At 43.6% G+C, this 14,771-nt stretch overlaps 2 long non-coding RNA genes across 2 annotated transcripts; both read left to right on the top strand.

Moving 5' to 3' along the window:
• The first annotated feature begins 971 nt into the window (after positions 1-971).
• Positions 972-2,813, top strand: LOC136557467 (uncharacterized). Its single transcript, XR_010783772.1, has 3 exons — positions 972-1,083; positions 1,604-1,804; positions 2,709-2,813. It is a non-coding gene; the product is annotated as an uncharacterized lncRNA (long non-coding RNA).
• Positions 2,814-9,985: 7,172 nt separating this feature from the next.
• LOC136557893 (uncharacterized) lies at positions 9,986-13,812 on the top strand. The gene is made up of 4 exons (XR_010783802.1): positions 9,986-10,098; positions 11,834-11,888; positions 12,901-13,014; positions 13,557-13,812. It is a non-coding gene; the product is annotated as an uncharacterized lncRNA (long non-coding RNA).
• The last annotated feature ends 959 nt before the right edge of the window (positions 13,813-14,771 follow it).

Below are 14,771 nucleotides of genomic sequence, written 5' to 3'. Positions count from 1 at the left end.
GTACAATATAGCCCAGATAAAATGCAGCTGCAAGAGGGAAAAGGTGACACTGATCCTGCTCTGAACAGGAGTCAGTGCTGTGCTCATCACTGCAGTGCCTGAAAGCAGGACATCCCGTTGCTGCTGCAGGACAAAGTTCATGGAATATCAAGTGTTGATAGTCTGTGCTCAGAGTCTGTAAATGTATGTACAAATGGGTCACATCCACAGCTGGCATCTGTCTGGCTCCAGATCTGGTCCAGTAAGTTTCTAAAGAGTAGTTCACGACAGAGCATTGAAAACTTCCAAAGAAAGTCCCAGGGCACATGACAGAAATGGCCAAGTGGGACAGCACAGTAGAAGAAAGAAATCCTGTGGGTTCATTTCTTTAAAGCATAGAAGTCATTAATCATTTCTATTCCTTTCCATTTGAAACAGCTGCCTGCCTGCATTTGCTAAGTAACTGCTTTTTGTAACCACACAGCAACTAAGTTGTGGGCCCCAGAATGCTCATGCTTCCAGATATTAATGAACAATTTCCCTCCTTCACTGTGTCAATGAAAGCACGTTAACATTCCCAGCATCTGCTTTTGGTAGGGAAACAAAATGCTGATGGTTCCACACTTTATAGATTCCTTCCCCCCAAAAATCTTTCTTACTGGTTGTCCTCTCAAGCCAGGCTCCAGCAGTTCAAAAGCTTGGCGTGAAAAATCTCAGTGGCCTTCTACCTGTCGCCTGCGATGCAGGATGTCGCTCGCTACCAAATTAAGAAAGTGATCCTCTCCTGTCGCGCTTGTCTGCCCATGTCCTTGCGAGAGCGAGCGACATTTCCCACGTCAGCCCGGTCCCCGCTGATCATCCCGGCGGCTTGGGCGGCTGCAATTAGCGGAATGCCAGCCAGCAGGTGGAGACGCATGAAAGCAATCCCAGAGCACGGACAGCCTGCCTCGACACCGCATTCCCATAGCCCCGGCCAAGCCAGCCAGAAAACATCGCCATTGGCTCCACGGAGAAGTGCAGAGCTAAAAACCTTGGCTGGCTGACAGGACATGTGACGGAGCAGCCCCGGCTGAGGAGGAGCCGTCCAGCGCCTTTCATGTCTCAGTGAGTCAGGGAGGGAGGGAGGGAGGGATGCTGGGGGCTGACCTCGGTTCATTCAGTTTGTTCAGCAGCTCAGAGCTGCTGTCAGCCTCAGCTGTGCTGGGTGATGCGGGAGCCACACGCGAGCTCCGGGCCGGCCGCGTTCCCGGCGGGCGCATCCCGGGTGCGCAGCCTCGGGGCTCCGCTGTCCCCGGAGCCCCAAAGGCATTCCCAGCCCTTTGCTGCGAAAGTGCAGCCTGGGATGGTGTGGAAACAGCTCCGCTTCCTCTGTTCCTCTCATAACTCCTCCCAGCCCGCGTTTCCTCCTTCGGAGTGGAAACACCATTGTGATGGCTATTTCTGAAACGCCCCTGCCCCGCTCGGGAAGTGCGGGGGGATGCAGGAGTGTGAGGGGGGTGAAAGGTACTCGGGAGTTATTGTGGGAGTGGGGAAGCTATTTGCATGAGTCTGGGAGCAAATCCGGGGATAATTCTGTGTCATCTTCAAGCCAGCGGTTAAGTTTCTATCTCTTATCTCCCGACAGATGATAAGAAACTGCAGTGCTGGGTCTGCAGAATACCTGATGTGAACTGATTGACTTCAGTGGAAATAGGCACACAATGGGAGCCAAGCCAAAATACCATGCCACAGAATGCTGGCAAGCCCTTCCCTTACACCAAAAATGATCGCTCAGGCTGTGAAAGACAAATTTTAAGTGACAGCACATGTCAGCATCCACATGCAGGTATGGAAAGAGGGAAGGAGATGGTGTAAAATTAAGAGAGCTTTGAAAATTTCAAAGCAAGAGCTTTGAAATTTGCAAAAAAAAAAAAAAATTTTGAAAAAAAAAAAATTGCAAAAAAATTTGCAGCTTTGAAAACCTGCAAACATTTTGAGGGATTTCAGTGTTTGAACACATGATGTTCTGTCAAATTACATTCATTGTGGAGATAGCTGAAAATACAGTGTCTCGTTTTACAGCTCCAGACCCCCCCCAACACTTCATCACTTGTGGCAAGTTTATTGGAGCTTGTTATTTTTCCTTTTAATGAGAAAGGCTCTTCAAATCTTGAAAATCCAGTTTCAGTATTCCAAAAGAAATGTGTCTTGCAGCTTTTCCATCCTCTTGGATTCTTCTCCCCCTCCACTCTGCCTCTTGCACTCTTGCCTTTGGAGAGCAGAGTTTAACATGCTGCTGAGGAGATGGCTGCATGCAAAGTCCCTCAAACATAAACACACTTCAGGAACAGATTCCCCCCAGCGTGTTCCAAATGTGGAAACCACATTCCATCTGCACCCTTATCCCAATAGCTGGGATGTTGAATGGACATTCCTGAAAGTGAAGATTATGAAAACATACATTACTCAGCAGTGATTCCCCAGCTTCCCAACTCTCTCTGCCCAAGAGCAGCTGAGCTCAAAGTGGCTCAGGCTGGGGACTTTGAGAGTGCTGTGCAGGAATTTGTCACACTGAGCTGCAAAACTCTCTTCAGGTGGCTTCTCTGGTGGTTAAGAAGCCCTGTGTTCATTCAACTCAGGTATTATTCTGCATTTGCTGTCCTTTTAAAAGTCTGTTATGTCTTACCTTATAAATGATACATAATTATAAGAGGTGTTTTTTTTAAACCTGTCTCTGATTTTCCACTCAGGTTTGCAGCACTGAGGTGACATCAATGGCTTCTGGGCTGTCATCCCCACAGAAAAATCAGAGGCCATGTGAGCAGGCTTGTCACACGCCCTGCCTGATGATAAGGCAAGTTATCACCATTATTCTTTGACCTAATTTTTGGCTTGTAAATGACTGGGTCTAAATTCCCAGCCAGAGACTGAAGATATTGTTTACTGATCTATTGTATAGGATTGCTTTGAAGGAGTTAGCATTTGTCTTAGGTGACTCACAGATTGCTCTGATGATGGAGATGTGCTTTGGTTTGCCCTTAGTGCATCTCTCTTGCTTTCCATGTGCATATATGCCCATTAAATATAATATATATACGCAAAATAATTGGTTTCCTTTCATGACATACCCTTTGATTTCTGTGGGGGATTGTTTTTTAAAGAACCACTATTAGTCAAGCAAAAGCTACTGAGGCAGACAGAAAGAAACTACCAAAAGTATTTGAAATAGAGAACAGTTTATTATTTAGGGCAGTGGGATAAGGGTGCAGGAGAGTGGAAATTCAAGTGCTGAATCATGTGGATATGCTCAGTATGTAAAATTGTTTAATCTACGTGGTGACTCAGTTCCTTGTTTATGACAGGAGGACAAATCTTAACAGCCTTGTTAATAAAATAAAATCTATGAATCCATATGAATGGATGTGGACTGTGGACATGAAGGTGATGGCAACTTACTCAGAACTTACCCAGTTTATCCCTCCCAGCCAGAGACCATGCTGCTGGATATAATTTTGGATCCTGCCTTAAACAATATTCTCTTGAAGATCTTGTAAAATGTTGGTCTCTGTGGTACCTGTTCAAACTGAAATTAGGTCCTCGTTGGGTTGTGACATAAGACAATGAAATTAAATTAAAGATGTAACTCCAAATGTGCAGTTTTTGGGCAAAACACCAAAGTAGTTGTCCCAGAACAAAATAGGTCTCTAACAGAGAAGTGTTTGCACCAATCAAATACATGTATGAAGGAATACAATTTTTAAAGGATCAGTTTGAGAGGTATTTTGGAGGAACCTAAATTTGCTATACAAGTACTGTTCAGCTGCAGGCTATGGATCCCTAAGATCTACTTCCAGAGAGTACCAGGTGCTATTTATCATGGAATAAGGGTTTTCTCTCAATCTGAAGTTCAATTGCCCGTATTTTCTCTATCCCACCCTTATTTCCTGAGTCACAAGGATGTATCTTGTACCTGTATATTAATGGCAACATTTGGTTTCTGTTACAAACCTCTCTCCCCACAAGTACGTGGTGGTGTCGTGTAGAACGCACATTCCCATAATCATTTCATATGTTTTCAGTCTTAAAAATAAAGTTTATATAATGAAAATACAATATAATTATACACATGGGAGTTCTGGTTTGGAAGAGGTTCAGCAGAATTCTTTGATAAAACAAGCCCCCGACCACAAAAGCTGCATGCAGTGATTTGACAGTCAAACATGTATAATCACTTACTCTAAATTAAAGGCAATGTCACCATGGCAAAGAGCAGCACACTGAAATCCCTTCTGTCACTTTTGGCCAGCGAGTGGCAAATACTGTAAACCTAACCAAAATGCATCCTTGAATAAACTTTGAGGAACTTTTTTTAAAAGGTGCTTGGGGTGGTGGGTTATATAAGGAAAAGGGAGTGCAAAATATCTTTTTATACAGGGTTATTTTATGATACTAATTGACCTCTCATCAGCCTGGTCCTTTTTTATTTTTTCTTTTTTTGCTTTGCACCAATTTCTAGTAGGACATTTTTTTTTTTTCAGAGAAAAAAATAATCTCATTAGGCAGAACAGAGATGTCAAAATCTGTGAAGTTCAGCACCCTATGGTTTAGGTGAGGTTTGCAATTTGGTCTTCCTGCCAGCATCTCTCCAAAAACACACAAACCCTTTTTCACTCCACCAAAGCTGCCCCCTTTGGGCAGAAAGTTCATGGGCAAGATGCTCCATGGGTGCAGGATTTTGCAGCTGCACTGAGAGCAGCAGGATGATGCTGATTTACCCCAGATACAGATCTGGTTCGCAGCGTGTCTCAGTCTGGACTCACAGAGCGTGGAGTAATGTGAAACAAGGAAGTGACTTTTGTGAAAAGCATTTTTGGAAAGGAAAACCAGAAATGATGGATGTACCACTGGGGCAGAGGGAGTGGAGCCTGCCTCAAAGAAGACCTTGTAGAGCTGCCAACCTTGCCACAAAATGGGCTGCTGCCCTCAGAGAGGAGGGGGAGGTTTCTCCGGGACAAATGCAGCCACACCAAGCACCCTAATAACCACTCTGGAGATATTTTTATGTACCATCACATCAAAACCAGACAGAACTTCCAAAACATTTGAATTTGACCCATCACTGATTAATGGAAGGAGGAGAAGGAGAATGGGTGGGAAGAATAGTCATTGTGAACTGCCATAACACTGGGCAGCAAGCCATGCTATTCAACAAATGAGACAATACATTAAAAAACAAAACTCTGTTTTCAGGGGCCTTCTATATATATCAAGAGCTTGATTCACAGACCACTGAATTTAATGGGAATCTTTCCTGTGACTTTAACCAGCTACTGGCCCTGCTGTAACAAAAGAGGAATTAATGTAAGTTTGCACCTACTCGGCGTCTCAATTAGAAGATTGCAAGGTTGAATAAAACACCAGTAGTTATTGCTAATTGAATCTAATTAGTCAGAATGCACACTCATTTTGCCCACCTGTCTGTAGTGTATTTTACCATTGGAGCTATTCATAAGCCAACAGCAGAGAAAAGATTTTAAAAAATAATTTTGCTCACCTGTCTGTAGTATATCTTACTATCGGAGCTATTAGCATGAGCCAATAGCAGAGAAAAGATTTTAAAAAAGACAAAAAATGCACATGATGACAAGAAAAATAGTTAATAATTTGTGTTCCACCTGACATTTAAAGCTCTGCAAACATAATTAGTTGGGGGTTTGAGGAGGGAAATCTGATTTTCAAACATTGGATACCTTTTTATAGCTTCTTTCTGTTTCTTTCCCTCTGGAAGCAATTAGCTCAATCATATTACAAACCTTATGTCTTCAGCTATGCAAGTGACCATATTGCCATTCCAGTTAAATGTGCATCAGTCCTTTGTGAGGAACAGGATTGTTCATTTCCATAGGAGTTTAGGATGGGGAGAGTAAATCATCCTCTTCCTGATCCAACTGAGCAAATGGAAAAGGTGACCCTCCTCCTTTTGCCATGGCTTTGTTGGAGGTCCTGCCTCCATCAATCTATGAATTGAAACTTTGAAATTACTTAGCTGTGCAAAGTTAAATGAAACTTTGCAAATCACTTAGCTGTGCAAAGTTATATTCTCAGTCTAATTGGGGAATTAATTTCTCCTGGGAGCTGTAACAAATTTTCCCCAAGTTAGCTCATCAGGAAAGACCAAGCTGTGAGGGTACCTGTGACAGCTCTCTGTGTCCACAGGCAAAGAGGGGCAGTCACCAGGGAAATGGAAAACAATTCCTCATGCCCACTTAAAGGTATTTCCTCCAGGATGTTCCTGGACAAAATTTCTGTAAGTACACAAGGCAGTCATTAGATCCTCAGACCTGTTCAGCAAAGCTCTCTTGATCAAGCTTAAAGTGTGCAACAAAACTCAACAGTTTTCCAGATAATCTTAACCATTTCCAGATAATCTTAACCATCTTGGCACTTCCATTTTGCCAAGGGCTTCCCTGGTATGGCTGGAGTATATCCCACAGTATTTCTCTCTGACTTTGGGAATTTGAGGCTGCAGCTACACTGATTCCACCAGATCAGCAGAAATACTTGTGTTTTCCTTCACCAATCACTTCTTTTCTCGCTTATATTTGTGACCTCATTAATAGAAAATCAATATTTAGTGTCACTGAGGATCGGGACTAAAGACATTTGTGGAGCAGAACTTTGTCAGTGAGCCAGTCACAGCTCAACTGAAATGATGTTTTGGTGTTTCTACAGCACAGGAAATGCTTGTATCACTTTTCCCCTTCCTCTCATATGTAAATGCAAGCATATTTAATATCCTGGACACTTCCACTTGGTAATGTTGGCAGAAAGTGACTCTGCTGACCTCAAGTGATTGCTTGACACTGGGAAATCAAATGGCAGCAGCAAGTTAAGGTGACACTGAAGTTACTGTAAATATTGTCATTCCTTCCATGGCAATATGTGCCAGCAAAGAAAAAAAATTCTCTTCATCACACTTCATGTAAATATCACAAGGATTATGTCTGTGTTTCATCCAAGAAATGCCAGCTTCAGCAATTTCAGTGTAGAAGACTAGAACAGCTCATATCCATTGAATTCTACACTTATGTACACCTGAAATACCCCAGATATAGATGTTGCCACTTTTCACTCTTCATGGCAGAAAGGTTTTTTCTGAAAGGATGAAAGGATTTTTCCTCTTTTTTTTTTTTTTTTTTTTTTTTTTAATTGAAGAAGAAATGTTTAATCTGTTTAATCTCCTTGTTTAGGGCCAGCAGTAGTTCCTCATCCAAAAGCCAGTGCAGAGGTCCTCACTATAGCCAGCTGACATTTTTTCTCTTACTCAGGTAAAGGTCTCAGCATGTACTGAAGTTTAAATACAAACTTTAGCTCAGACTTGGGTACTTTCCAAAGCAAAACCCTAAATTTTAGCTCCTGCTAAAAATTTTTGGGAAAAAATGTAAGGAGGAGCTCAGATAATTGCTGGGAAAAGTAGATCCCTGGAGAAAGGCAAACAACCTGGCTCCCTGTTGACTTTGCCTGGGTCAAAGGGAAAAGGTGAGTCACTGGCTTCTGCTTACATTTTTTCTTTCATCTTATTGATATCTGGGACATGAGTCCAGCTCTCCAAGGTTTTCTGCCTGAGTTCCTCTCTTTGCTGGCCTGCCTTCCCAAGACCAGTCCATTTCCTCTCTTTTATCTTACACTGCAACTTTCAGCTCTGCTTGCTGAAGAGGCTTGAGCTGACTCTGTGCAGAGGTAATGGCTGCTTGAAGGAGGAGCTAAATGTTCATTAATAAAGGCATTTTGGCACACGAGTAGGTAAAAGGGTTCCAGCTACACTGCAGGAAAACAGGCATTTTCATTCTTCCTGTTTTTCGGTAAGTCCTTGAAGTAATTGATTTGATATTTGGAAAAGAAAGAGGCCCCTACATCTCTTTTTCAAGAACTGCCTGGATGGGAATGGCTGCTGCTGGTGAACTTCCTTGGAAGTGCAGAAGTTTCATCATTGTCTCATATGATTTGGCTTCATAATTGCTGGTAATGATCAGGGTTTCCATGCAGGAGGAAATGTTGGAGGCATCCAACATTTTTGAAGGATTTTTGGCTGAATGCCTGGTGCCAAGGGCAGGCCCTTCAAACCCAGCACAGTTCCATGGTGACATTCCAGCAGGATCTCTGGGGCTTTTCCTGGGAAGGACGTGGGCCTGTTGGATGTGGAACCAGTGGTGGAGGTGAGGCAAGCTGCTAATCCTGAGCAGCCCCACACACACCCCCTGCACACCCAGCCAGACTGGACCTCCAGTCCTCAGCCTCCTCCATCTGCTCTGGGGATCCCTTTTGACTTATCTCTTTTTTAAAGGCAGCGATTATGCGCAAATGAAATGAGCCTGTTTCTTTAGGCCCATTAATTATTACATTCCATTTACATTTTCTGTTTACTTTTTCCCTTCTCTATGGAAGCTATTGAAGGTCTGACGATTCAGAATGCTCTGGGAACACTAGAGCTTTCCTTCTTGTTTGCCCATTGTAACGGAGCTCATTTTTCAGTGGAGGTTTCCCATTATTTCCAGGAAAAATGTGGTCAAACCCATGTACTCCCAAACCTTTTGATCTCCTGAATCCTCTTCATATCCCAGATAAAAAAGTCAGTGATTAAGACAGAGTTCCTAAAAGGACACATAGTCAGGTTTCCCTTTGACCAAAATGGTTTCCCAGTGAATCAAACCTTTCTCAGCTCAGGGGGGGCCCGACAATAGGCCCTGAAAAGATGGATAGAGCAATTGTCCTGCTTAGTGATCCACGAAAGGAAAGGGGTCCTTAGTGAAGGCAGACCTACAGTAAGTCTGACCTGACACTGCAGGAGTAAGACAATGAAAGGTCAAGGAGACTAACGAGAGGAAAAATGCAGACAATGGGTGCCACAGCCAGCACACAGCCCCTGCCACGCAGACTATGGGGCAGCAGCCCTAGCTGCCTCACACATGTGAAGGGCAACTGAAGCGGAAAGAACTTGAAGTTTCCTTCTTAAGAATTGTGGCCCAGCACCTCCAGGATTTACCCAGGCCTCACAGAGAGGTCAAAGTGATGCAGCTAGGCCTGAGGTGAATGGAAAAATAAAGATTATCTAATTGGGGAGGAGAAAAATATAGATGTATTTTAGACCGAACAAAAAGGGCAACTGCTTGGCAGTTGGGATCTGCAGCAAGTTCCCAAGGCATTTCCTGGGAGGAACCCCACAAAAAAGAGAAAGCTTTTGCCTAATTATTTGAAAAAAAGCCCCAGCCACTCAATATTGATATATGTGGGACTTGCAACCATCATATTTTTTTCTGCATGAACAAAAGATCCGTAGTTTACAGTATCTGGGGCTCAACTGGATTTCCTTCAAGCACCCAGCAATTGTTTCTTTCTGTGTGTGAAAGAATCCTGGTCCTCATCATCTGTCTGGAGACAAAAAGGAGAAATCTCTGTGGCTTCTGCAGGCATCCCCTATCCTCAAAGGCATCTCCATTATTACTCCTTGTAGCTGGGCCTTACCCTCCTGAACCAGCCCCTTCCTCCTTAGGCCAGACATAAGTGCTACCTTTGAATGTGTACACCAACAAGACAAATTTACTTTAGTTAACAAATAACATTTTAAAAGCTTCATCAGAGGACTCAGAAAGTCTTCCTCAGTTATATTTGTCATAATAGCTGAATGTTTTTTCCATTCTAAACCACATTTTTCATCTTTTCAGTGACCAGATCTTTTGACAGCAGACACAAGCATTGAGGTGTGTCAGTTATCATTTCTGTGGCAGGAACTGGCAGGTAGAATAGACATTTTCTTACCCATAAAAGCAAAATAAAGCAGTATTTTAATATTTGACAGGTTCAGGTAAGACAACTTGTTCTTCTGTGGAACCTTGCAGAAAAATTCCACTTTCCCAACATTGTTAAAATCAGATATAGCCGTAGAGAGAAGGAATTGGGATGGTAGTGTTGGTTAGAGGATGGCACATGGAAGTTAAACAGTGCACCTGGATTTTATTCCCAGGTCAATTGCTGGCTTGTTGTGTGATCCCAGACAAAGCCCTGGAGCTCCTTCTGACTCATCTTCTCTGCCTGGAAATCAAATCCAGTTTCTTAAGGAACTTTTTGGATCCTGGGTTAGAGGTACAGCAGATTATTACTTTCACCTATGTATTCTTTGCTTTCACCTATGTATTCTATTCTGTTATCAAAGGAAGTGAAAATTTAAGAAGCAGGTGTTGGGTTGAGGAATGGTGTGAATTTCAACTGGCATTAGGCAACTAATGAAAATTACAATTGAAGAATAAAATACTGTTCCTTATTCTGAGATGATGGCTGAATCAAACCCAAATTCTTTTAAAAGCCATCTCAATTGGAAACTATTAGGTAATTTCTTTGGAGAGTGGGGAAGGGGGTAGATGATATTCCCTCTACAATTACTGAGCCTTCTCTAAGTGAAATGATCTCTTTGCATTCCAGTGATGACCCCAGCCATGCATGAAAGCCGAGTTTCCCATCTGACCTCTTGTTTTAAGTTTCCACCTGTGTAACTCTGCATTGTGGTCATTAACTCTCTAGGGCCTGTAGGTGAGCACAGCACTGAGAGGAAATGAAAGGTGGAGCTCTCCTTTAGGGAACCTGCAGTTTAAGGAGTGTTATTCCCAGAGTTAACTCCATTTGGGCTGGAAGGAATTCCCCTGGAGACCAAATTCTAAAGTGGTGACTGCTTACAAAAACCCAGACAGGGAGGGAGGTAGGTATTTCTGCTGTGCTGGAGGGGATAAATTGTCTGAAGAAAGAGGAATGAGTGCCCATGAATGTATGGTTGGGCCAAGCCAGCCTGGTCTGGGGGCTCCTCAGGGCTCTGGGATGGGCAGAAACACCATCAGCTGCACCCCTGCTCTGAAGGCAGAGCCTAAACCAGGTGTGAAACCCAAGCAGGTCCCTCTTGTGTTTCAGGCTCTGTCCCCAGGCACTCCCCCCTGGGCCTGGCAGAGCATTTTCCATCAGGCAGAGCTGCTCCATCCACCCTTTTCCTGGTTGCTCAGGACCCAAATTTTAACTGCCACACATACTGCAAGTGTGATTCATGCCTCCAAACACGAGGTAGGTGCATAGCTGAGACCCAGTGAATCATGTGTGGAAGTGCCTGGTTTTTTCCAGTGACTTTAGCTCAGATGGAGGAATGAAGAGCAGCTGAAGCGTGGTGGAGCTGCTCCCACAGCACATGCCTGTTATCTCAATTTTTCAGATCATGTTTAGACACCTCACAAGATGTGAAAGGGGGTGGCTGACTCTCCTAATCATTCTGCTGGCCAGGGCTTTACAGTGTGTTTTTGTATTAAAAAATAAGCGACGTCACACAAGTGCAATTGACCTGTAAAAAACAAATAAATCTGGGCTTCTTCTCTGTAGGTGATAAGGACTCCTGTGAAGCTCCTTTCTGATTATCACAGGTTTTTTAATTGAGTTTAATTAGCCATTAAAATAATTTCCCGATGTTTATTGCCTGTTTTCCCTCAGTAGAACACTTTAAATCATGATGATATCTTTTTCCAAAAGTTGTGCTCCAAATCAAACAGGGATTGATTCCAGGGGGCTCAGGAGGCTGATGCACCCACACCCATCCCTTGCAGCCTTCTCACTTCCAAGCAGGTAAGGGGAACCACTGTGGATTTTCCATGCAGGATGCTGGGGTGAAGGAACAGGGTGGGATGAAGTGGGAGGCTCCATTGCCCCCAGACTGGCTGGATCACGATTCCTTTAGGGCTTTGTGTCAAGGAATATTGTCAAAAGTTTGCCAGAAGCTCAGGAATCCTTAAAATTAATGTACCAGAATTCTCTTTGTTCATTCAATGTTCATTTTTCTTCTTTCCAGATTCTTCCAAGGCATATCGTGTGTGAAATGAAGACCCACTAAATTATTTTTAGAGGTGAAGAGCTACAATCTTTAATATATTCCAAAAATTTGGTTTCATTTCTCACCAGGAAAGTTGTTTTTTTTTTTTTGTTAATCAAAGGGGAACTTTGCTACAGGGAGCCCCAGTTGTAACATTTAAACCCAGCTGGATCTGAGGATAATGAACATTTTGCTGTATTAAGTCAAAAATTTGGGCCAGATACTGCAATCAGTCTGCCCTAGACTGATTGTGAGCAGTGTGAGTGTCAGTGTGAGTGCCATATCTAGGTCAGCTACAAAATCAGGTGATTTTTTACAGGAGATGTATTCTCTCAGAATATGTCATGATTTGCAGGGCTCCCACAAGGACATACCCCAAGCATTTAGTGAAATAATGTGCAAATCTACCTGTGTTTCATCCAAAAAGGTGGAAGCAATGGCAGCCAACTGAACTGACTTTGCAGCTCTGTTCTGGTGTATGAGGAAACAAAAGAGTGCAAGTTTCCCTCTAACTGAACACAGCTACAGTAATTGCTTCAATAACACAGTGTTCTCCACCAGCTTTTGGTCAATACCTGGCATTAATAACCCTGCCAGGATTACCCTGATTAATGAAGAGTAATTCATGCCAATCAGGCAGCCTGTGAGGTGGCCAGTGCCATGTTAACCAGCTCAGTTCTTCTCAAATATCGCCTGACACTGTGGCCCTTTGTGAAAGGACAAGACCAAGCAGGACAGTAAAAATTGCTGTATAAAGGTTAATTACTCACATGCCTGCTCATTCTCACTGTTACCATTTGGTTCTCTTTCATCTCCCTGCTTGAATTTGCTGTTTTCTTTGCTCAGTTCTCAATTTGCCCCTTCACTTGCTGGTTTTTTTCACTGAGTACAGATCATCCCTCATTACTGATCTCCCACTGCTGATACCTTATAATTTTTTAGCACCTTCCCCTGGCTTATTTTGATATTTTCCCTGCGTACTAACCCACAAAAATGCCTCAATAACCTCTCTGAGTAAGGACTGCTCTGTCTGCTTCTCCATGTAGGTCAGCTCCACTGAGCTGGGTTACAGTTCATGACTTGCCCAAGGTTACACAGGAAATGTGTGGCAGAACTCAGAATGGAAACCAGATTTCGCGCTCTCCTGCCTTAACAACAAGGTTATCCTTTCTCTTTGTGACGCTTTTGGGCAGTTCCTATAGATCTACACATATGTTTCAAATGAGTTAAATTTCCATGAACTTGGTGCTTCCAACAAAAGTGGGTGGGTAAACGACAAAAGGGCTAAATTGTGGGGAAATGGCAAGAGCTGCTGCTGGGAGATTTGCATACCTGGTCACAGTAGTTGTGAGCATAAATAACTAATTGATTACATGCATAATTGTGGGAACGGCCCGTGCAATCTTACTGAAAATTCAGACCCAAATTCACAGAAGGGTAACTGGAGAAAAGAAGTTAAAAGTTTAATTTGATTCACATGCCTGGTGAGCATGGGCTCGAGCCACTGAGGATGCTGTAACTGGGCTGAGTTCTGGTGTGTGCAGCTCACAGACCTTGCTGATAAACTGCCTTCAAATGGGGTTTAATTTGCATTTTCCTTCAATGAACCAAATAGTGATTTGCCTCTCAGGCCCTTTGAGAAAACAGGTAGATAAGTTCACAACTCTCATTTGTGTGATTTGTTCATTTTGTCTTTTTAAAGCAAACACTATTAGGACGCCTGGGGATTTTTAAGGCTCTTTCCATTTGCCAGTGGCTTGAAAACTGAACCCCATGATGAAAATTGAACCCCATGATGAAGACTGAACCCCAGGATGAAAAGTGAACCCCTGATGATTAGAACTTTATTAAATAAAAGTGCTAAGAGATGAGACGCTGAGCAGTGGCACAAAGAGGCATCCTCAACGTGAGCATCCCCTGACGAACTCCACACAGAACTCCACATTCTGCTTGCCAAAATAAAAAGGTATGAAAATTTGCATTTAGAAAACCCCAGTGGTTCCTGGATGAGGGGCAGTTTCACAGACAGCTCCTGCCCCAGCTAGAGAGTAGACAGAGTAATTGCCAAGTACTCTGCTGGTGTAAATCAGGACATGACGTGCTTTGCCCCAAAACCTGGTGCTTTACACCCAGGGAGGATCTGGCCTGTAGCTCCCAAGGTGGCAAGAGAACATGTTTTCATTTGCAGTGTGTCTGGGACAGATAGAAATGTCTTTAAGCCTGAAGGTCTTCAGTGCTGGGTTTGTGGTTTTTTGCTTCATTGACCCCGTTCCTGGCTGATTTGATAATGAGAGAAAAGTGTGCTGTTAACAGCTCCGGAGCAACGTGCTGCAAATTTAGGGAAATGAAAAAATCTTTAACAAGAATTGAAAGGAAATCATTGATTTATGGCAGGAGCTTCAGCTGAGCGTGGGTTCATTAAAAAGCAATGCAAAGATGAGCACGGGTCAAGAAATGAGCAAAGATTGAATTTTGCCAGGGGCGGGACCGTGAGCGGGCACGTGGGTGGGGTGATAACAACACCTGGCCATCTGCAGAGACAGTGGAAAAAATCCTCTTGGCAAAAGCTGAAATGTTACAAGTGAAATGCAACCAGCAAAGTGTCAGCAGCTGCTCTGGAGATGCTGCTCAGAGGGAAACACAGACATTCTCTTACATCATCCCCATAGGTGTGGTGGTGTCCTATTTATAGGGCTAAGGCAATCAGGCAGCGCTCCACGGCTCCCAAACACATTCTGGGAGTTGTAACAGATATCTCCTGGCACATGGTAGGAGAGCACAGAGGCAGGGATCTGTCTGCAGCTCCAGCCATGGGAGCAGCAAGGAAAGGGCAGCTCCTGGCAATCCCCAGGCACCCCCAGCACTGCTGAGTGGCAGGGAGTGCTCATGCACACACACAGCTCCCAGTGGGATGGAC

Source organism: Molothrus aeneus, chromosome 6 (assembly GCF_037042795.1).
Source record: "Molothrus aeneus isolate 106 chromosome 6, BPBGC_Maene_1.0, whole genome shotgun sequence".
In the NCBI taxonomy this organism is placed as follows: domain Eukaryota; kingdom Metazoa; phylum Chordata; class Aves; order Passeriformes; family Icteridae; genus Molothrus; species Molothrus aeneus.
The sequence above is the reverse complement of the archived record's forward strand: the minus strand, read 5'-3'. Positions and strand labels throughout refer to the sequence as shown.